Source organism: Anthonomus grandis, chromosome 3 (assembly GCF_022605725.1).
Source record: "Anthonomus grandis grandis chromosome 3, icAntGran1.3, whole genome shotgun sequence".
Taxonomy (NCBI): Eukaryota; Metazoa; Arthropoda; class Insecta; order Coleoptera; family Curculionidae; genus Anthonomus; species Anthonomus grandis.
In genome coordinates this window covers 19,899,802-19,922,762 of record NC_065548.1, presented here as the reverse complement: position 1 = coordinate 19,922,762, position 22,961 = coordinate 19,899,802, and the positions used below count along the sequence as shown (strand labels likewise).

Genomic DNA, 22,961 nt, shown 5'->3' with positions numbered 1-22,961 from the left:
GCTCCAATATCAATGTAAGTAAAGCAATAATCTGTGTCCACCATTACAAATAACATTACACTATAGGTTTTTTTGTAATTAAAGTACACTGACCCAGACCCGGGAGGTTTTTTAATCAGAGCGTGCTTGCCATCAATCGCTCCACAACATCTCGGGAAATTCCAACGAAGAAGAAAATTACTTTGTATTTTTTTCCATTCATTGCTTGTTGTAGGCATCTGGAAGAAAAATATTATATATTTTAGAAAATTTGTTTATTTTTTAAATCAAGCAAAAGGTAAACACATTTTTTATAGATTTGTTCTAATTTTTTTCAGACTCTACCCAGCACACAGAATATATCTGAGGAAGTCTCAAACTATCAAATTGAACAGCCTGATGATGAAGAACCCGATACACCGCCCAAGGAACAAAATGTAAAGCTCTCACATCAGGCGATGGGAACTCCTAAACCTAAAAAAGGGTGAAAAAACAAGAAGATCCAGAAATTACTGATGCAGTCGGTCAGTTAAATAGAATTGCTGAAAATGTATCACAGGTAAAACTGTATGACGAATTTGGGAAGTATGTAGCTACGTCAATTGCCGCAACGTCAAGCTATTTTATTGCAGCAAGAAATCCAGAATTCTATTACACGTATAAAGCTAATCTGTTTAGAAAACACAATAAATAAACAAATAAATACTTACTACGGAGAACCCCTTCAACTGCAAATTTCTCCATCGTTATCCTCCACAAGTGATCCCAGCCCTGCCTCAACCACATATGAAACACATACCCAAACCCAAAATAACGAAGATAACGGATATAGTCACGATGTTCTTTATCAAGCACTTATAAATACATTTTCAGCACAATTTTAATTCTTAATGAATAAATAATATTTTTTATAAATAAGTAACTTGTTTCATAAACATTGTGTGAAAAATAAATTGATTATAAGTTATGCCTACCTTTATATATGGCTTTAGAATCTGATAAATTGCTGCAAGTACTTCGGGTACAAACAGTGACATTGTACATTCAGGCACTCGGAATAAATATTCTAGTGATTTAAACGAATCACCAGTTGAGAAAAAGCGCAGGGTTATTTCTAGTTTTGTAGTAGTTGGTATCGCCATCCTCATTTTTGTAATTTTTTTTTCGGATTATTTCGTCAACCATTTGTAAAAAACTATTAAGCTGTTTATTGCTCATTCTCAAAACATTCCTGTACGCCACAGGATCTTCATCCTTTAATTGTTACAATAAAATATTAGAAGCCCCTTATGTGTCTCGTTTTGAAATCCAATTCCTGACCCACACCCGTCTTGCTTTTCTTTTTTTCTGGTTTAACTTTTCTTGAAGTTTTTGCCGAATTAAAAGACTCACAACAACGCACTATATCCGCCATTTTATCCAACTAGTACTAGTCCTGTTTTAACTTACACATAGCATTTTCACTCGCCAGAGAGAGAAATCGCAAGCGAGTAGCGAGAAAAGTAGGCCAGTGTTCACCTTTACTCGCTGGGAAACAGCGAGCCGCGAGTTTACTAGCAGCCGCGATTACATTTGGCGACTTTTATAGCAGCAAGTAAATTTGCCGGCCACTGGCTAGTAATCTCGCCCTATGTAATAGATGCTTTAATCCATTATCTTACTGCCGCTTCTAGCGGTTATTATGACAACCGTCATGGCCAACTAATCAACAGTCCTTGACCCGTGTTTCTATGCGGCTTTTAATATTAGGCCAATTTTAAACTGCCAATATTTCGGAAACTATCAATTTTTGGACTAGATAACCTTATATAAAGTTAACCATATTTTTAATTATGTTTATGAATGTATCTTTTTTTAGCCAAATTTTAAAATAGTATTTTAAAGTGGTCCTTTAAAATAAAACTAAAACTAACCAATAAATAAAGGCTACTAAAAGCAAAGTATATAGATTTCAAGTGTGTTGACTGTGCTAGACTAGTGTTAGACTGTGCTAAAAGGGAGTAATCGCTAATTTTGTTAGGGCTTATAAACATAGTTTTTCACATAAAATTAAAAATATGTCAAAAATGGTTACACTTAGGTATAGGACATTATACACAAAATATAACTAGAATTTTACGTGGAAGCCAAAAATGTAAAAATATATAGGGTGTTCCATTTAAAATAACGAGGTTGACATCTACTTCCGGTATAACCGGAAACATCACAACTGTCAAAATATTTTAGTTGTGTGGCCCCCATCGGCTGTGCTAAGTTGCCAAATTTTCAAAATTTTTGAAAAATTAGTTTCCGAAATATCGATCGCGTCTATTCGTCGTGAGACACTCTGTATAGTAAGGGCCAAAACCCGCTTACCACTCACTTCAAACTCCACACTTATATGTTCAAAATCTGGAGAATTGACATTGTCGAATATAATTTGAGAAAATTGTAAATATTTTTTTATATAAAATTCAACTCTCCCTCCAAGGCCAACTCTATCCTCACTCACGAAATTATAGCCCGGTATATTATAAAAATTACTATCACAATTTGAAGACAACCAAGTTTCCTTCCATTCATACTCTCATCTTCCTCTACATCCAGGATATGACCCCAATTTTCACAAATCGTTTAGAGTTTGCAACTCTACATCCTAGACATATTACGCGCTAAGCAGTATTCTTCTAATTCTCTCCAGCACTCTAATTCATAAATTAATCTCTAAAAGAAAGAGAGCTCTTTAAACAAATTAAGCTTTTTAAACAAACTTACGAAATTCCTAATTGGCAAACCCTATTATTCATTGGCCGAGTACTATGCTAGTTTTAGTCCTGATTTTATAATAAATGATACCCATTTTATATATACTTTTAGGGAAATATGTGTTTCCTTTTTGGTATTTAATTTTTTAGTTTTATGTCTAATACCTTTATATTAAAAAAATTGTTTAGGTACTCTAACTTTGTTTATGACAAATATTTTTTAAATAATAAATCATACTTTGATTTAATTTTATTGATGATCTGCAGTTGTTATACAATATTTACAAAAATATATTATAGTATATATTTTTTTATATAATAAATATTATATGCAAAATATATTGTTATATATAAAAAAGGCCAATAACAAAAAATTTGCAGAACTCTATTTTTCTATTTCTTTATTATTCTCTATTTCAGAAATATTAAAAACCAAAGTTGTAAATCCGCCCTTTGATATCCAAAAATCTAACAAAAGTATCATTTTCCTCCCTTTGAATAATTAACCTACAATAACAATAGAACTGCTTTCCTTGAAAGGTTTACCATCAGAGACAACCAGGTAAAAACGTGTGACTCGCACACCCTTCTACATATTTATACACACACACATAACCAGTACCCCCTATTTTATGAGGGAATCGACATTTTAATGAAATATGTAGACCGGAAAGAATAGCGAAGGGGGCAAGAAAAAAGATTCCACCTGTACTTTACGATAAAGTACAGTATGGGAACTTCCGATCGGGTCGGTCACACGCTGACACGCTTCGACACACGAAGGACAAAGGTACCAAATATTTTCCTTGAGTAGATTTAAGATTTATTCTATGGTCTTTTTATCTTATAGAGACGAAATAGGTGTCTGCATAAGAAATAATATTTTCTGTTATAGCTGATTTTAAGTAATTTGCTAACTGGTTACCCAAAGGCAAAACCGAGATTGACGAATGTGCTATGTTAGGATCTTCAAATAAAAGTATTTACTTGCTTTTGCATGCGGAAACTATTTTTTCTTTTATCAATAGTGTACTATTTGGGGTATTCTAACATTCAAACTAATATTTTTGTTAAAATGCTTACTTTAAATACGTTTTATTAGTTTTTTGAAAAGAAATTATAAAGTTTACATAATATAAGGTACATGTTGGTATATTCTACGAATGTGTTTTATATATATTTTTATGTCTAATTCATAAGTTAATTTTTTAATGTAAAATAAAGATCCTGCAGTCTTCCTCCACTTATTTATTAAACATCAGGGGATAAAAAGTTTAAAATTGGTATTAGATATACGCCCTAGGGTTCGATTCCAAGGATCGAACCAGTGTCAACAACAGAATGTAAACAAATAAAATAAAAAAAACAATAATAATAAATAGAGGGTTTTTTGACATGGAATCAAATCCTAGAGCATATATTTAATACCAATTTTAAACCTTTTATCCCCTGATGATGGACACCACTGTGGCCGACACATGTCGGGAATTTTAAATAACTGAATGTTTAATAAATAAGTGGAGGGACACTGCAGGATTTTCATTTTACCTTAACCTATGACTCCACTGCAAGTATGGACTAATTCTTCACTATTAATTTTTTAATGTTTTAAAAAGCCTTATTTTTGGACAAGAAAATTAGAATATAAGTCTTTAGCAACATTTGTATTTTTTTCCAAGAGGAGTAAGTTTAGAGTCTCTGCGTTATGTGGTTGTATTGCATTTCCTTATCGTCATTACTAACAAATAACTTATTATTACACAAAAAGCTCTGAAGAAAGTTCTTATTAACTAATATCCCCAGAAACTTACTCTTTAACACCTCAGGAATACTCATAGCCTCTAAGGATGCACAAAGTGACCTATCATGATGTCTGTATAAGATTATATTTATTTTCGAAATATTAAGTTGCAGCCTAGTCATATATCTCATTAACAAATATCAAAAATAAAATAAACCCCTCATCCCATATTCTTCAATTTTGGTGTAGATTATAATTTATTATGTTAAAGGCTTTCGAGCAAATAAAAAAAAAACGGAACTTACAAAGTGGCGTTTGTCAATTTGTTCCATTATATTACTTAGAAGACAATATATTGTACCTACCGTTGACCTTTTATCGGAAAAACTTTCGCTTTTTTGAACGCATCAGGAAAGAACCCTATTTATTGCTGAAAACATGCATTTAAGCTTTGAGCCAATAGGTAAAAGTTGCCGGTTTTTTTTGCCGGTATTTGATCAATGCTGGTTGAATATTTAGGTAGGAGACGCTAGTAAGTCCTTCCGGTGTTCAAGGATTTATATACATGGTGTCTTTTATTTATATTTATTTTCATAGAGAAAATATCAGAAAAACATTCTGGGGTTAATGATCTTTAATCTTTCTCAAGACTTTGCTGGTATTGACTTGCTCAAAGTTATTCCTAAATATTTCAGCTATTAAGTTAGGAATTGCAACAATGTTATTTCCGTCTGATTCAGCAAGAGGTACTTTACTTGTACTAGACCGCAACCCTTTATTTAGGAGACCTCAGATATTTTTACATTCACTTTGTAAATTATGGATTATACTGTTGTTAAGTGCTTTACGAAAATTATTTACAAATTTCTGATATTCAAAATAATCTAAACCTATTTTTTATTAAACTTACCAATTTCTTATATTTTTGTGACTCATTTCGGGAGTCAACCAGGAATTCTCTTTAGAACTGTTGATTCAAGTAATGTTGTTTCAATTGAAAACTGGTATCAAAAAATTGAAAGAAAATCTAGAAAAATATGTCATACATCTTACTGGCATCCTAGTACTCATAAATTTATAACCAGTCTTCTGACAGTAAACTATCCCGAATTATATTCAGAAATTATTATTAATAAATATTCTTCTAAGTACTTCACCAAAATCATTATTATTTTTTTAACTATTTTTAAGTGTCAAGAAGTGCGATGATCAGAAAACTCACACCTTTTTAGATCCATGCAAATTTCGCTACTATCAGAATCAGAAAAAATATAGTCTATCTGTTTTGCTTCCTTTTATTCTCTTGGGTACACCCTTAGCCACGTGAAGTCAGCATTTGGTGATCTATTAGTAGTATTAATAAACAACTCACACTTAGCCAACGACATTTCAGCAAAGGAAAATTCACAGTGCTCCTTTGGTTTGGTTTGAACATCATGATGAATATAAATTGTGATACTTCTTGATTCTTTATACAAGAAAAACTAATTAAAACTCAAGACTTATAACAAATTTTATTTATTCTTTATACTACGTATATAAAATAGTAAGGTCGCATGATTGAGTGGATTCTGGAATGAAAAAGCTTTATTTATTATTTGAGTTATCAATTTTATTTTTTTCTTTCTTTTTATGTTTCTTTAAAATTTGATTTAAGTCAATCTGTTTAGTAAGAGTATAAGTTCGATAAATCTATTTTGGCTCGGAAAGTCACAATATTCCGTATAGTTTAAGAACGATATTAAGAGAATTTAAATCAATAGTACCAATATTATTAGTATTTTAATTTAAATCTACGTTTGATTTGTCTAGAATATGTTATAGATTGTCCACACTATCGTTTATTTTAATTATTTGTTTAATTATTAATCAATACATTCAGTAGCAATCCGTATATTACTACTAAATTTTATTGTCTTTATAAAAATCAGATTTTAATGCCTTTTCAAATTTGTTCTTATAGTATCAATTATTGTGTTTAACCTACTTTCACCATACTTGACTATTTATTTGAACATCTTTTACCACATTAATCTCAATATAAGTTTAAGATCCTGCAATATAATTGTGCACTTTATAAATAAACTATTCCAATTTCAGATTAAACCTACAAGTTTTTTTCCAAATAAGATTATTAACTTTTTTTTGTGGGAACAAAAGTATATATAAAATTAGTATCTTTACTTGAATTAACAAAAATTTAGTATGATTTTAAACTTAGGATAAATTTTGTTTTGAAAATCATTTAAGCCCGGTATATTTGCAACAAAGTCACTTTCAGTAAAATTCTCTATTGATTTTTTACCTTTTTATTACCCCACTAAAAACTGCACCCGCTTTTATTAGGGTATCAACCATGTATTCAAATTCGATAGACGCATGGATTTGCTTACTTATTTTCCTACCGATTTCATCACAAAGAATATAGGCTTTACCTCCTTTGTTCTTGTTAGATAGTTTTGGAAACAATATGCAAGGTATCCAAGATAAGAATCCTAAGCATCGGGATCTTAGTACTTATTAAAGTTACAGCTTAGATTAAATTACAAAAAGGTTACGTACTTTCAAGCGTATTTAAATGCCGTTAAGAAAATTCAAATTTTTTTTTCTGACCTTATTTTAAAATATATAAAAAAAAATAACAACACCCCTGCATTAGCATTTTTTAAGAGCTACGTGATGGCGTTTTTATATTTTGTATCCGACGTTTCGTTTGCGAGAAACCATCATCAACTTTATTTTTTTAAATGGCTCGGAAAAAAGTATACCCTGCATTTAAAACCATTTTTTATTAAAAATTCAACGACGTATCACATTTCACTTTTTTTTTATTAGATACAAGAATAAATGCGAAAAAAGAAGAAAAAATTTTTCTATTTTTTTAATCACATTTTTAAGTAGGCTTTGCAAACAAATAAAACTTTGACATTTTCACATATGTATGTACCTCTTACCCTATAACATATGGCTTAATTTTATGTTTGTGGTCGGATAAAAAATTAATTGTTGAGTTGTTTGAGAGTTATTAAGTTGTTTTTAGAGTTTTTGTTGTTGTTACAGTTTTTATTGTTTAATGTTGAGTATTTTTTTGTTGTGTTAATATCGTTGAATATGCCGAGTGGCCATTATAGTAATGAAGAAAAGTTGACATGCTGACCTGCTACATTTTGTGCCAGAAGAAAACTAAAAATACAGCAGCAATGTATTTGAATAAATTTCCAGATGGAAACCAGCCATTAGTAAATACCAGCCAATAGTCATTAATGGGCGCAACAAAATCCTCGCATTAAAATAATATCAAAACATCAAGAGTACTTTGGCTTTAATACGTGGTCTGGAATTTTTGGCACCAAAATACTAAGTAATTTGGAAGACTATTTGGATAACTTACCTTTGGCACAATTCAATAGTTGTTAATTTCAGCAATATGGTGCTCCTGCACATAATTGTAGGCAGGTTCGGAAAATGGATTGGAACCTCCAGTGCAGTGCCTTGATCAGCACGCAGGGACGGACCAAAGCGAAATTATTGGGGGGGGGGGATATAATAAAATTTTGCCAAAAAAAAAATTGTCTAAAGTCATTTATTGGACATAACGTTTTAAAATATAGGATTAATAACAAAAATTTTAAAAATAGAATAATGTAATCATTTATACTAAAATAAACGTCTCGTCTAGTTATTATACAAAATACAAATAGAAATTAAAATTAAAATACTATAAACATTAGTTTGCGTAACTCTTATTCTACGGTTTTTGAGCTTGCACCATGCTGACATAATTTTAGATATATTGATATTGTCTGTAATATCTTTTTCGCATTTAAGGGCCATCAAAGAGTTAAGCCGTTCGTTTCCCATTTGAGTCCGTAGAGCATTTTTTAAAAATTTTAATGAACTATTGGAACGTTCATTTTTTGCAACTGAAAATCCAGCAGTATAAATAAATTGACATAACTGAAGGTTAATATTAATGAGCCCTTCCGTTGTACTGCCACTTCCATCATGTTATGCATAGAGCTTACATTTTTTTGTCTGTATAACTCAAAAAAAATTTCGAGCTCACCCTGCAGTGCATAAGGGTCTGGCTTGTTGCAAGAATACATTGCTAGAACTAGATTTATGTGTTCCCTAGAAAGATTTTCATTAGACAATGGCAAAGAAAATAGTTTTATTATTGGACGAAGGTTTTCTATGACATCATTTAAATTTTTTTGTAAAAATGTGATTAAAACATCCAAAACACAAATAAATTCTTTTTTAAAATATCCGTACATATCAAAAGACGTTGTGTTTTGATTGTTTTCATCAATTTTTTTTGGTCTAATTCGCCGCCTATGATGTTTTTTGAAATCATCTTCGGGTGAAATGTTCGCTTTACATGCGAATTATTTCGCTGCGTCAATCAGGTCACGTAATTCTTTATCATTGTTTCGGATTCTTTTTAAAAAAATATAAAACACGAGATAAAATCAAAAGATAGCATACGTTTATAGAGACCATGTGCTTTGCCTTTGGTTTTATTATCAACTTTGACGTTTGTAGATATATCGTCCAGAGTCTCTAAAATAATTTCGTATGATTTATTTATTGCTTGTAAGCTTTCTGCTCTAGCTGTCCACCGAGTTCTTGAAAGATTTTTCAAAAAAAGGGCGTTATCCACTTGCTCCAGTTGTGATTTTAATATCTGGCATCTTTTTGCACTAGATATAAAAAACACATAGATTTCTTCCAATTCAACAGCAGTGTTTACTCTATGTGCTTGGTAGGGTATGTATAGTATATTATGACCTACATACTACATACTAAGTGTCTATTTTTAAATTCTGTAAAATATTTAAAATTTCATTGGCTATGCCAATTCCAGTCTTGTCATCTGCCTCGCTTATCGAAAGAAGTCTTTCCTTTGGAATTCCGTTGATACCAACCGTTCTTACGGCTACAGAAAGAATGTCTTCATTTGAACAGTCGGGGGTATGATCTGCCATTTGTTGATTTCCTTGACAAATTCTGCTCTCACCTCATCACCTAACATTTGAATAAATTCATTTTGAGATCGGTAACTTGTATACGTAGTTTGATAGGAACGAAAATGTTGGTTTTCTAACCATTTCTGCATAATACTGTTATGACGAGCAATAAGGCATACAACCTGATAGAAGGTATCATCTTCGGTCCATTTCCTCGAAATGCAACACCTTGCCTTGCAAGGGTTCTCGCTACATCAAATAAGATTTTTACTATAATCGTATTATCTTGTGTTGAGAGGTTTCTTTTATTTTTATCGATGAGTACATCAATATATTTAGACTTTACCAAAAAATTACCATAACCATATAAAGCACTTTTGTGAGAAGTGGAGTTGAAATGTTGAGGCAGTTTACCCTCTTTTATAGAACCTGCACTTTTCATCTTTCCCCAGTTTTTGACACCCTACTGATCCAGGCCAAATCCGATTTCTCCCATCCTATACCCGCTGCAAAAAGATAACATACAAAACAATAAGCCGCATCTTTCACGGTGCTGTATTCTAAAAATGGAAATTGTTTGTACCACTGTGAATTAAACCTATTCTTTCCATCACTTGGGAATTTTGATAAGACTGGTTGATGAGGACTTAATTCTATTAAGTAAGATCTTTGCGAATCAGTTATATTCCGTTCTCTTAAACCAGGATCATGCGGAGCTATATTATTTTCCTCATTTTTTTCCTCAATTTTTGTGTTTTTTCGATTTGCTTCGGTTATTAAAATGGAATTATTACATGATTCTATAACATCTGTTAAAAGTTAATTTTAACAATTTATTTTATTTTATGATTTTATGGAATCGAAGTTTATGGTTGTCAAACGAATAATACCTTTTTTCTCAAGTAAATAATTTTTGCCTGAACTTTCTCCCAAATCCCAACATGTGTTTTTACCTACTTTTTAAGAAATGCCTTTGTTACCAGTTTAGCTTAAGTGCACTTAAAAATCCATTTTTCTCCTCAAGTTCACTTAAGTGTTGGCCCCATGACACACGTGCATCCCACATTTTTACCCAACATTTCACCCCGAGTCCCACGAGAAAAAATCAGTGTTCACTCCGTCGCCGCAAAAAGAAGTACCTACTCTCGCGCCCCCGAAACACAAGGTTTCTTTCACCAGTGAAGTAATTCACAAAGCTTAAAGTACCGAGAAAATAAGTTAGTCAAGAGCAAGTTGGCGCAAGCAATTCCTCTCTCTCTCACTCTCTTCCGTTTAAGTATTTGTCTAAAGTTCATATATGTATACCTAATTGTTACGATAAAGTAGTTTAAGTTATGTAAAAAAGTCTATAGTGAATAAGTGTGCGTAAAGGTGGAAAACTGAACTGAAAGTGAGTGCAACGTTGTGAGTGCAACAGTGGTTGTCAATAGCTGCACAAACCAAGGTGACGTTAGTGCTAATGCCGTTCCTGGTTCCTGCTAAGTTCCTGCTATTGGTCTTGTGATTCTGGAAGGCTGGTAACGTCAACTAATATTGTAAACCCTGGTAAATAACTAACTTCAACATTGTAAATCGTTCATTAGTCTATACCTGTTAATTATTACTAACCAAAAGGTACAATAAACCCTTATGTAATCGTAAATCACAACTGTGTAATTTATTGAACTGGACCTATGTCATCGAAGGGCTCGTCAATGCAGTAGCCGTTGCTCGAGCAGGTATAGGTAGGTTTTTTAAGAAACCCTAATCTATATTCATGGTCCTTCGAGCCGGATCTTCCCAAGTTGTGATTTTACGATTCATCTAAGCAAAAACAAAACATACTTTTTATGTAAAAAGTATATAATTGGTTCCGACATATGTGTCGGTGGTCCTTCGAGTAAACAGTATTTTAGTTAATTACTTACTAACAAACCTTTTAGTTATTTGTCCCTTGTTATTTTGTTATTTTCACTTGTTACTTGTTATAATTGTTATTTGGAAATAAGTAGCAACTCACTTTTTACTTTTTCTTTTAAATTGTTTATTGGTAATTAGTTTATTTTCTCTTAACAATTATTGTTTAAATTTAAAGAAAATCTATTCCCAAAAAATAAGCATCTGGTTGTCTCGTAATTTTTTGTGTTTATTCTGTAAGCCTAAAACTAAAAAGTAAAATGACTGAAGGAATAGAAATATCAGTAGAAGCGTTGGTTAAAAATCGCGGATATTTAAAGGCTAAAGTAACACGAATTGTTAATTGGTTTTTAGAAAATAATGATAGTATACATGACTTTTTAGAAATTCAGGTACGTGAAAGTATGTTAACCCACGCTTTTAAAGATTTTGAAGAGGTAGAAAAACAAATTGTAGTTTTAGATATAAGTAAAGTAGACAAGGATGATGTAGAAGACAAATACTTAACGTGTGTTGCTAAAATGCAACGTAAAATTTTAGAACTTTCCCCGCAAGCGCCAACTCAAGTAAGACATATAGTTCCCCAACACTCTCATTCCCCAAATGTTAGTTTGCCTCAAATTAGCATACCTCCATTTAACGGAGACATCACTAAATGGAATGCCTTTTTTCAACTTTTCTCTACCCTTATTCTAGATAATCAATCTCTCTCTGATATTCAAAGATTAATTTATTTAAAATCTTATTTAAGAGATGAACCCCTAAATTTGGTCGATAATTTACAATTGACCACTGACAACCTCCAAATTGCCCTAAATACCCTTAGACAAAGATATGATAATCAATTATCAATTATTTTTGCCCATATTAAAAATTTAGTTGACATTCCTATCCTAAATAAGGTATCCTCACACACACTTAGGGAATTTATAGTTTGCATAAAACAGAACTTTGATTCACTGAAAAATCAAAACATTCCAGTAGACCACTGGGATTTAATTTTAATTTATATTTTTTCTCAAAAATTAGACTTTGGCACAAGAAAGGCATATATATCCGAGAGAGGTTCTCAAATGCGCTCTTCCTCACATGTGGTCCCTAAGCTTGAAGAATTTCTAAGCTTTTTAGAAAAGCGTTGTTCGGTGTTAGAAGATCTCTCTGAAAGCCCTTCAACTAGAAATTATTCCCATGGACGCTCTTCTCAACACAACACTCCCTTTGTTAAAAAAATTTCACACTATGCTCATGGTGGGCAACGCCAAGGCAACCAAGTCATACCTCAAAACTCTCCTCAAAACTCTCGCTCACATTTTGTTGCAGGACAAAAGTGTCCCTTTTGTGAGCACCCTGATCACAAAATTTATACTTGTTTTAAATTTAAAGATCTTAGTTTAAAACAGAAACAGGATTTTGTTAATCATAATAATCTATGTTTTAATTGTCTCGGTTCAAGGCATCAAGTAAAAAACTGTACATCTCAGAGGTGCCAGATTTGTCATATGAAACACCATTCTCTTTTGCATCCAATGGATGATGCAGCACAGCCCTTGCAAAGCAGAAATTCACATTGGAGGCCAAATCCTCAAACCCAAAATGAACGATCTCAAAATTTTAACAGAAATTCGCTTCTCATAAATAGCTCCCATTCTCGGAATCAAGGTTCAAGCCAAAGCTCCTCTCAGACTCAAGAACCACAAATCCCAAGCACAAGCAATGAAATTAACTCGAATCGCCCTCACGCTAATAAACCTGTGACTTTGTCAGTTTTCGCCACTGAAGATAATGAAGTTTTATTAGGTACTTCATTGATTCAAATACCCGACAAGAATGGTCATTTTATTATTGCAAAGGCAATATTAGATCCCGGGAGTACTATATCAATAGTAACCCAATCGCTGGTTCAAAGACTTGATCTCTCTCCTAAGACGCAGCCAATACAAATCTCTGGGATTGGCGGCAAAATTAAGCACTCTAATCACGCAATTTCCCTGAGAATTCATTCCTGTCACAATCACGATTACTTCCTGAATGTTAACTGCTGTGTATTAGACAAAATCACAGAAAAATCCCCTCACTTTAAAGTCAACAAATTTATGTTGAACCTTCCCAATAATACACCGCTTGCAGACCCCTACTTTGATACGCCTTCTACAATAGATTTATTGTTGGGAGCAGATGTATACTACCACATTCTTTCAGGCGAATACACCAAGGTTAACAAAGACTCTTTAACGTTGGTAGGTACCTACTTTGGCCACATTCTTTCAGGATTAATCCCCTCCCAAGCTCTCGTTCACAAAACCCCTTTGGCAAATTCTAAGAATTGCTTTTTAGTGAAATCATTAAATTCAGATTGCTCACTGGACTCATTAATTGAGAAATTTTGGTTACTAGAAGATGTCTCGCCCACTCACGAAAAACCCCTATCCCCTGAAGATTCTATGGTTGAACAGAATTTTCAAAATACCACGGTATTTAAAGATGGTCATTTTCAAGTCGACTTACCCCTTAAAAGGCCCCAAGAGTCACATCCGCTAGGAGAGTCATATTCATTAGCCAAGAAAAGGTTTCACCACTTAGAAAAGCGTTTTCAAAAATCTCCTGACCTTTTTCTTGAATACAAAAAATTTATCGGTGAATATATCTCACTCAATCATGCACGAATTATTCCCCTTTCCCTTAAAACTGAAAATCACAACAATCGATACTTTCTGCCTCACCACTGTGTAATTCGTGAGGACAGTACAAGCACTAAACTTCGTGTAGTGTTTGACGGATCTATGAAAACGTCTTCTGGGCTATCACTCAATGACGTAATGCATAAAGGATATACAGTTCAACCTGAACTGTTTGATATTTTACTTAGGTTTCGAAGTTTTAAATTCGCTCTCACTTCTGATATCGAAAAAATGTATAGACAGGTGCGCGTTAACCCAAATCAAACTTACCTGCAAAATATTTTATGGCGCGACCATCCCTCTCAGCCAATGCAATGCATTGAATTACTCACCGTCACTTATGGCACGAACTGTGCCCCCTATCTGGCTACACGCACCCTGAATGAACTTGCCATTATTCATAAAGACGATTATCCTCTTGCGTCTCAAGCTATTTTATCTCAATGTTACGTGGACGATGTTCTCTGTGGGCAAGATACCTATGAAAATTTGGTAGAATTACATAGGCAGCTGTTGGAACTTTGCAATATTGGAAATTTTCACTTACATAAATGGTGTTCAAATAGCAATTTATTTTTGTCCAAAACTTGTGATAATGGGTCCCAAGAAAGTTTCACCATAGAAACCGAGGGAATTTCAAATAAAGTCCTTGGTGTAGGCTGGAATCCCGACTCAGATGAGTTTTTTATCTCTTTACCTGATACTAGGTCCGAAAGCATAATTACTAAACGTATAGTTTTATCTAAAATTGCGCAAATGTACGACCCCTTAGGATTCATAGCTCCCATTGTTGTAAATGCTAAATTAATTATGCAAAACATTTGGAAAGAAAAAATTAATTGGGATGAACCCCTGAAAGAACCCATTTTAACCCAATGGACCACCTTTATTAAAGAGCTTCCCCAACTAATGTGTTTAAAAATTCCACGTTTTTTCCTAGCTAATAATAATCCCAGTTCACTTCAAATCCATGGATTTTCAGATGCCAGCAGGAAGGCATATGGTGCGTGTGTGTATATAAGAGCCCTTTATCCTAACAAAAATGTCTCTTGTCAACTTATTACTGCCAAAAGTAGAGTAGCCCCGATAAGAGAAATTACAATTCCCCGCATGGAACTCTGTGGAGCACTTTTACTTTCCAATTTAGTCACTCGTGTGTGTTCCATATTAAAAGAAAGATTTTCAGTTGACAACATTAATCTTTGGACTGACTCTGAGATTGTACTTGCTTGGTTAAATGCCCACCCTTCTCGTTTCAATGTGTTTGTAGCAAACCGCATTTCTCAAATTCAGGTTTTATCTCAAGACTGCAAATGGCGTCATATTCCAACTGCGGATAATCCAGCTGATCATCTTTCTCGCGGATTTACCGCAGACCAGATTCTCACCTCTACGTTTTGGTGGAACGGCCCAAAGTTCTTACTGGACCCGAATTTAAATTTAAAAATGTATGAAAAGGGACCTTGCTCCACTGAAGAAGAAGCAAGAAAAGCAAAAACGGTCTTGCTTGTTAACTCCGAAGATTTCTGGATAACACTTTTTAATCGGTTTTCTAACTTCTCGCGATTGCAACGAACTATTGCATTTATACATAGATTTGTAAATAATTGTAAAGGTAATGGTAAAAAATTTTATGGTGCTTTAGCTGTAACTGAATTAAAGGCTGCAGAAATTTTTATAGTAAAGCAAGTTCAACACCAAACGTTTTCAAAGGAAATCAGTGAACTAAAGTCAGAAGAAAGAAAAATTTCAAACAAGCAAGTCCTTAGGTTAAACCCCTTTATCGATACCTCCAATCTCATAAGGGTTGGAGGCAGATTATCCCAAGCACCCATATCATTTGATCAAAAATTTCCAATTTTATTGCCCTCAAAAAACCATGTTGTTGGACTCTTGCTGAAAAAAGAACACATTAGGTTAGGACATGCTGGTCCTCAAACGATATTGTCAAATATTCGTCTTAAATACTGGCCGCTAAATGGATTAAGAGAAATAAAAAGGATCTCTATAAACTGTTTACAATGCTATAAATTTAAGCTTAAAACAGGAGAACAAATTATGGCAGATCTCCCTAAATCCAGAGTTGTCCCTTCTAGACCGTTTTTAACAACAGGTGTCGATTTTGGAGGACCATTTATTATTAAATCGTCATCTCTTCGACGCGCCAAAATTGAAAAGGCGTATATCGCTTTATTTGTATGCATGGTCACTAAAGCTGTTCATTTGGAGCTAGTATCAAGTCTCTCTTCACAAGCATTTTTAGCATGCTTTAAACGTTTTATTTCAAGACGTGGATGCCCGGCAACAATTTTTAGTGACAATGGTACAAATTTCTCTGGTGCCAGCAATCAAATTAAAGAAGTTTATGACACGCTTAAGTCACAACAGACACAAGAGCAATTGACTGCATTTTTCTCATGCCATGAAATACAGTGGCAATTTATACCTCCTTTCTCTCCTCACTGGGGTGGTCTTTGGGAGGCAGCTATAAAAAGTACTAAACATCACTTACGAAGATTAATTGGAAACCAGAATTTAACCTTTGAAGATTTTTCCACTATTTTAGCACAAATTGAGGCTATTTTAAACTCCAGGCCACTTCTTCCCCTATCAGCTGATCCACTGGACTTAACTTGTCTTACCCCTGGACATTTTTTAGTTGGAAGTCCTCTCGTTTCGTACCCTGAGCCCAATGTCTCGTCAATTCCTGAAAACCGCTTAGATCGTTGGCAAAGGTTAAGTCAGATTCAACAATTCTTTTGGACTAGATGGACCAAAGAGTATCTCAACAATCTTCAGAATAGGCCTAAATGGATGTCCCCAGTCCCCAATATTGAAACAAATGACCTTGTTCTTCTTAAAGATGAGAACACCAAACCTCTTGATTGGCCGTTGGCCAGAGTAGTAGACACTTTACCTAATAAAGATGGTAAAATACGCTTGGTAAAAATTAGGACTAAAAATGGAATATTTACTAGAAATATAACCAAATTATGCCCGTTGCCCAAATCTGATAGTAACTTAGTTTAACCATAGTATTTCTTGATAAGTTTTGTCTATAAGTTATAATGTATAATGTTTGTTGAAGGCAAAGCCTTCAAAAGGGGGGAGTATGTTAAAAGTTAATTTTAACAATTTATTTTATTTTATGATTTTATGGAATCGAAGTTTATGGTTGTCAAACGAATAATACCTTTTTTCTCAAGTAAATAATTTTTGCCTGAACTTTCTCCCAAATCCCAACATGTGTTTTTACCTACTTTTTAAGAAATGCCTTTGTTACCAGTTTAGCTTAAGTGCACTTAAAAATCCATTTTTCTCCTCAAGTTCACTTAAGTGTTGGCCCCATGACACACGTGCATCCCACATTTTTACCCAACATTTCACCCCGAGTCCCACGAGAAAAAATCAGTGTTCACTCCGTCGCCGCAAAAAGAAGTACCTACTCTCGCGCCCCCGAAACACAAGGTTTCTTTCACCAGTGAAGTAATTCACAAAGCTTAAAGTACCGAGAAAATAAGTTAGTCAAGAGCAAGTTGGCGCAAGCAATTCCTCTCTCTCTCACTCTCTTCCGTTTAAGTATTTGTCTAAAGTTCATATATGTATACCTAATTGTTACGATAAAGTAGTTTAAGTTATGTAAAAAAGTCTATAGTGAATAAGTGTGCGTAAAGGTGGAAAACTGAACTGAAAGTGAGTGCAACGTTGTGAGTGCAACAGTGGTTGTCAATAGCTGCACAAACCAAGGTGACGTTAGTGCTAATGCCGTTCCTGGTTCCTGCTAAGTTCCTGCTATTGGTCTTGTGATTCTGGAAGGCTGGTAACGTCAACTAATATTGTAAACCCTGGTAAATAACTAACTTCAACATTGTAAATCGTTCATTAGTCTATACCTGTTAATTATTACTAACCAAAAGGTACAATAAACCCTTATGTAATCGTAAATCACAACTGTGTAATTTATTGAACTGGACCTATGTCATCGAAGGGCTCGTCAATGCAGTAGCCGTTGCTCGAGCAGGTATAGGTAGGTTTTTTAAGAAACCCTAATCTATATTCAACATCCTTACACGCATCTTGTAACATCGTCACTTTTTCTTTGATATTTAATGAAACTAAATATTGATCTACAACATCAGTATTTTCTACACCTTTTGAGACTTTTTTTAGCAGAGGAAACAAATCCAATAAGAACTGTAACTTTCCCAAACATTCCGTCCATACATTGTTGTAGCCGCCATTATTTAATACTAAATTATGGTCAGATGCATCATCATCTTCCCTGACATCTGAGACAGAGTTTTTACCAATTGAGTCAGATTCGATGTTTTTATTTTGGGATATGGCTAAAATGAAATTATACCAAATTAAAAATAATAACATTTGAGAAATATTCACTACCGTACCTTCATCAGATCCTTCCGAAATTCTCTCAGGAAGTGACACAACCAAGGCGCCGACAGTTTCCATTTTCTTTGCAGGGTTATTACATTCATCATTACCGGAATTTGTCGAATATTAGTTAAAAATTAAAATATGATTTAATAAAATAAAACTGACTTAAAATCAGTAAGATAAATTTTAGTTTTCTTATGGTTATTTAAATAATTGAATTAATTTTTCTTTTTAAATCTACTACCTTATATCATTATTATTATTATTATTTTAAACTATATAAAATTAAAATCATAGGTAGCTTAAAACTTCTTAACATATACTTACTTTCAACGACTTCCATGAACTAGGCTGAACAGGAGAAATACATTTAGAAGAGGTTGATGGTTCATTTCTAGGGCTACGTCTCTTGAGTCATTTTCTAAAATAACCAACACAATAGTAATTTTATATTTCTATAAAATCAACCACCAACCATGAAATTTCGTACCTTCTAAACGTGAATCTTTGTATATATTTTTCCTCTTTGCCGCCTCAAAAGGATTTTTTGGAGCTCCAACAATCCGAACTCTCACTATTTTGCCCTGGTGATGTTTATTTTCATGTATGGTTTTATAGTCGTTGTTAAACACATCTCCGCACAAATCACATTTGACTTTATATCGGCGGGACTGGCACGGCTTCATATTACCACTAGCAATTGTAACAGTATTGCTTATTATTTAAGTATCAGACGAATCAGACCAATATGGCAACTAGCAACAAACAGAATAACTCAGAATAAGGGCAAAGCGCGAAGTGAACTCAAAACTCAAACAATGATCAGACCACAGATCACCGCGCGATACTCCACGTTCACCACGTGCCTAACAGCCTATCCTAAACGGAGTCGACAGGGGGAAACCCCGTGCATATTATTGGTCAAAAACGATTGTTCGAGAGAAAATCGATAGACAAAAGCGCGGACCGCGCTGCACGCTGCTATCATCTGATATCATCTGGGTTGAAATTGATACGTAGGTCTCGCACAGAGCCGGTCTTACTTATAATTTTAAGTAAATGGTCGATAATATTGACAATAGTTTGCCGAATTTTATATCGGGGCCTTTAGAGGATAGCTTTTCTGTATTTTTTTTTATATGATTTGTGATTTTTATTCCTTTTTATAAGTTTTAAAATCTTTTACAGTTCTGACACGGAGACAGCCTGCAGACCCGGTAGTAGATATTATTTATACTCAACCTAACAAAACGGTAAGACAGTAATTTTACTTTACAGGAAAAAAGATTCTTAAACTATTAAACTATATCCGAACCGGAAAAAAGTATTTGTTGCCGACTTTGATAAAGCCGCAATTAGAAGAACATTACACACTTTTTTTAGAAATAAGTTACCTACAGTAGATAAAATTAATAATACACTGAAACAACACTTATTATTGCCTAATAGTTTTTTTTTTAATTGAATTACATTTTCTGGTTGCGCTATTAAAACAAATAAACGAGATCCGATGAATTCGATTTTTTAGAAGTTGACAAAACCAAAAATGTTCTAAATGTAATTTTTGCCAACATGCCAACAGCTCAAATTATTGGGGGAGGGGTGGATCCCCCCCTCCCCCCCTAATGTCCGTCCCGGCCAGCACGATCCCTAGACTTAACGCCTCTGGACTTCTTTCTTTGGGGGTTTCTTAAAAACCAAATAAACCAGCATTCAGCATTTGAGACTGAGCAGCAATTAGAAGCATATGTAACTAACGCATTCAATAGCATTACACCTGACATGTTGCGTGATATTTTAAATTTTACCGTAAGAACTTATTTATGTTTGGAAAATAATGGGAATCTCTTTGAACATCTGCTTTAAATTAAATCAAAAAATGTTGATTTACTTGTTGTCTCTGTTATTTTTAAATTTTATTTATTCTTCTTTGTGTAGGTAATTAAAATAATGATCTTATCTTTAAAAATAATGAATCTTATGGTAGATTATTATTTTTTGTTTATAAATAGTTCTTAGTATGTTCCATTACTTTGTAAGTAGATATTTAACTAATATATAAAATCAATGACTAATGGTCGGTATTTAGGTATGTCAAAATGTCAAAGCATTATTTTGTTTGCAAAGCCTACTTAAAAATATGTTAAAAAATAAGGAAAATCGTATTTATTCTTGCATCTAATAAAAAAAAAATGTGACAGGTGATAGATACAAAATAGAATAGGTTGATAGAATACAAAATCTAAAAACGCCATCACCAGTGAAAAAGTGTTGTTAGTTTTTTTATATCTTTTAAAATAAGGTCAGAAAAAAATAAAATCGATTTTGGCAAATTTCCGTTTTTCCCCAATATCTCGACAGGCTATGGAAGTTTTTTAATTTTCTCAACGGCATTTAAATACGTTTCAAACTACGAAACTAGGAAACTTTCTTCTAATTTAACCTAGGCTGTAACTTCAATAGGTACTGAGATTCCCATGTTTAGGATCCTTATCTTGGACACCCTGCATATGGGGAAATTATCATTTTAATTAAGATTTATTTTAAAATATTATACAATATATATTTTAGCTGGATTATATAGTTGAAATATTTTTCCTTAGTTCTCTTGAATTTTTTTATTACTAAAAATATTTTTTTTAATTCTAGTTTCTTGATTGATGTTTATGATATTTTGTTTTAATTAACTTTTATTGTTTTATTTATTGGTCTGTTTTATACTGAAGTTTTTAATATAAAACAATTTTTTTATGAATCTCAACCAAGAACTCGATATTTAAAGTAAAAAAAAAATAGTATATTCATAGATATTTTCATGAAATTTAAAGGAGGTGAGAAAATTGTTATTTTATTATTACATAACGAAATAATTTTATATTTTTTTAAATCTTTAACACACTATACTTCAAAAGTTTTATTTATTTAATAATAATTTAAGTTAGTACCTATCCTATTCTGCAATATTCTGTATATATTTTTATACACTTATTCAAGCATTTTGTGCTTAAAGCTTAAATTCTCTCATTTAAAATGCGTTCTTGTTGTGAAATTCTGATAAAAACAAAACAACATTTAGAATAATTGTTTTTTTATTACTGTAAATTTTTTTTCACTTATACAATTAAAATTTTTAATATTTGCAAAAAGTCATTTAGTAAATTAATCAAAATTAGCACTATAATTTATAACATAAAAAACACTAAAGTACATATCATAATAAACTTAACTCTACAGTTACGACCAGCGTTAAAACACATCAAATACACAACATAAAAATTAAATTACTACACAAAAATGAAATATAAAAGAGCAGCTCCAATTGAGACGGTACATTACTTAAAACATTTAGATGCCACCATAACATTTTTTATTTTAGCGTCTGCAACGTCCCGTCGGTTTGGAGCAGCAGTCGTCACTGCTGTAGCTGTCATAGCAGTCACTACAGCTACAAGAATCGCTGTAATCCGAAGATGAATAGTCACAGCAACCACGTGAACTGCGAGATCCCGAAGCTGGTTTACTAGTACGGATAGGCTGTCAACAAATATATGCAATTGTTAGATTTTAAAAAAATGTATTAATTTTGAGTTAAATTAACTTTTTAACGTTGTCTTTGCAGTAGTTTTTTACTGCCATAATTTTCCTGTTTCTTGAATCAATAAATAAATAAAAAATTAAGATTTTCAATAAATTTTTACCTTTTTAGCAGTCTTTTTCTTGGCAGCAGATTTTTTGGTACCTGCAGATTTACTTGCGGACGACTTAGTTGTCGATTTCTTGGCAGAGGATCTTGGTTTGCAAGGTCCGCATGGTCTGCAGGGTCCACAGCCTCCAGGCATATTGAAATGATAATTCTTATATGTCTCTGATAAAGAAAAAAATCACTTAAAAATTATAAATTAATAAATAATATAAAGAACGAACTAATAATTTCTTACCTTTAAATAAAAAAAATCTGCAACGTTCTCTGTTAAGTATCACTGTTAAAATGGATTTTACTGCAGGTGTACCTGTATTTATAAACTCCTGTGGTCGACTGAAAAAGTTGCCGGCCAAGGAATTTAGGAATGTTCTTAAAAATTGTTAGTTTTATATTACTCTATATTTATTTCGTTCAATTTGCGTAAAATATGTGTGTTTAAAATATACACGTTTATAAAAAATTATTGTATGATTCGACGCACAAATCTTGAGCTTCTTTTTCTCAGTACTAATTAATAATTTTAATAATATGCCTTTCACTTCGTTAATTTAAATTCAAAGATAGATGTTTATGTACAGGGTTTTCCATGTTTTATGGTTTTATTATTCGCTAACTAAATTTGAAATAGTTATGTTAGTTTTGGAATACAGGCTGATTTTGAAAAAAATGCATTTTCAGTTATCTCCTGTCACTCCGTTATTGTCAGACATATTAAAAAAGTAAAAAATGATAGTTGAGGATTTTTTTTGCGTAGAATCTAGTGGCGTACTCAAATTTTCATTAGAGGGCATAGACTTGAGATATTGACATAAGTATTTTTTTAATGAGCCATCATATAGTTTTTAAAATCTGTTT

The 22,961-nt window shown here is 32.8% G+C and overlaps 1 long non-coding RNA gene across 2 annotated transcripts; it reads right to left on the bottom strand.

The window, feature by feature from the left end:
- Nucleotides 1-21,474: 21,474 nt before the first annotated feature.
- On the bottom strand, nt 21,475-22,487 carry LOC126734113 (uncharacterized). Of its 2 annotated transcripts, none has more exons than XR_007659978.1 (3): nt 22,342-22,487; nt 22,102-22,268; nt 21,475-21,937 (listed from the first exon to the last, which is right to left on the bottom strand). It is a non-coding gene; the product is annotated as an uncharacterized LOC126734113 (long non-coding RNA). The 2 variants fall into 2 exon arrangements; XR_007659979.1 differs by having other exon boundaries at nt 22,102-22,287; nt 22,342-22,483.
- Between the last annotated feature and the right edge of the window lie 474 nt (nt 22,488-22,961).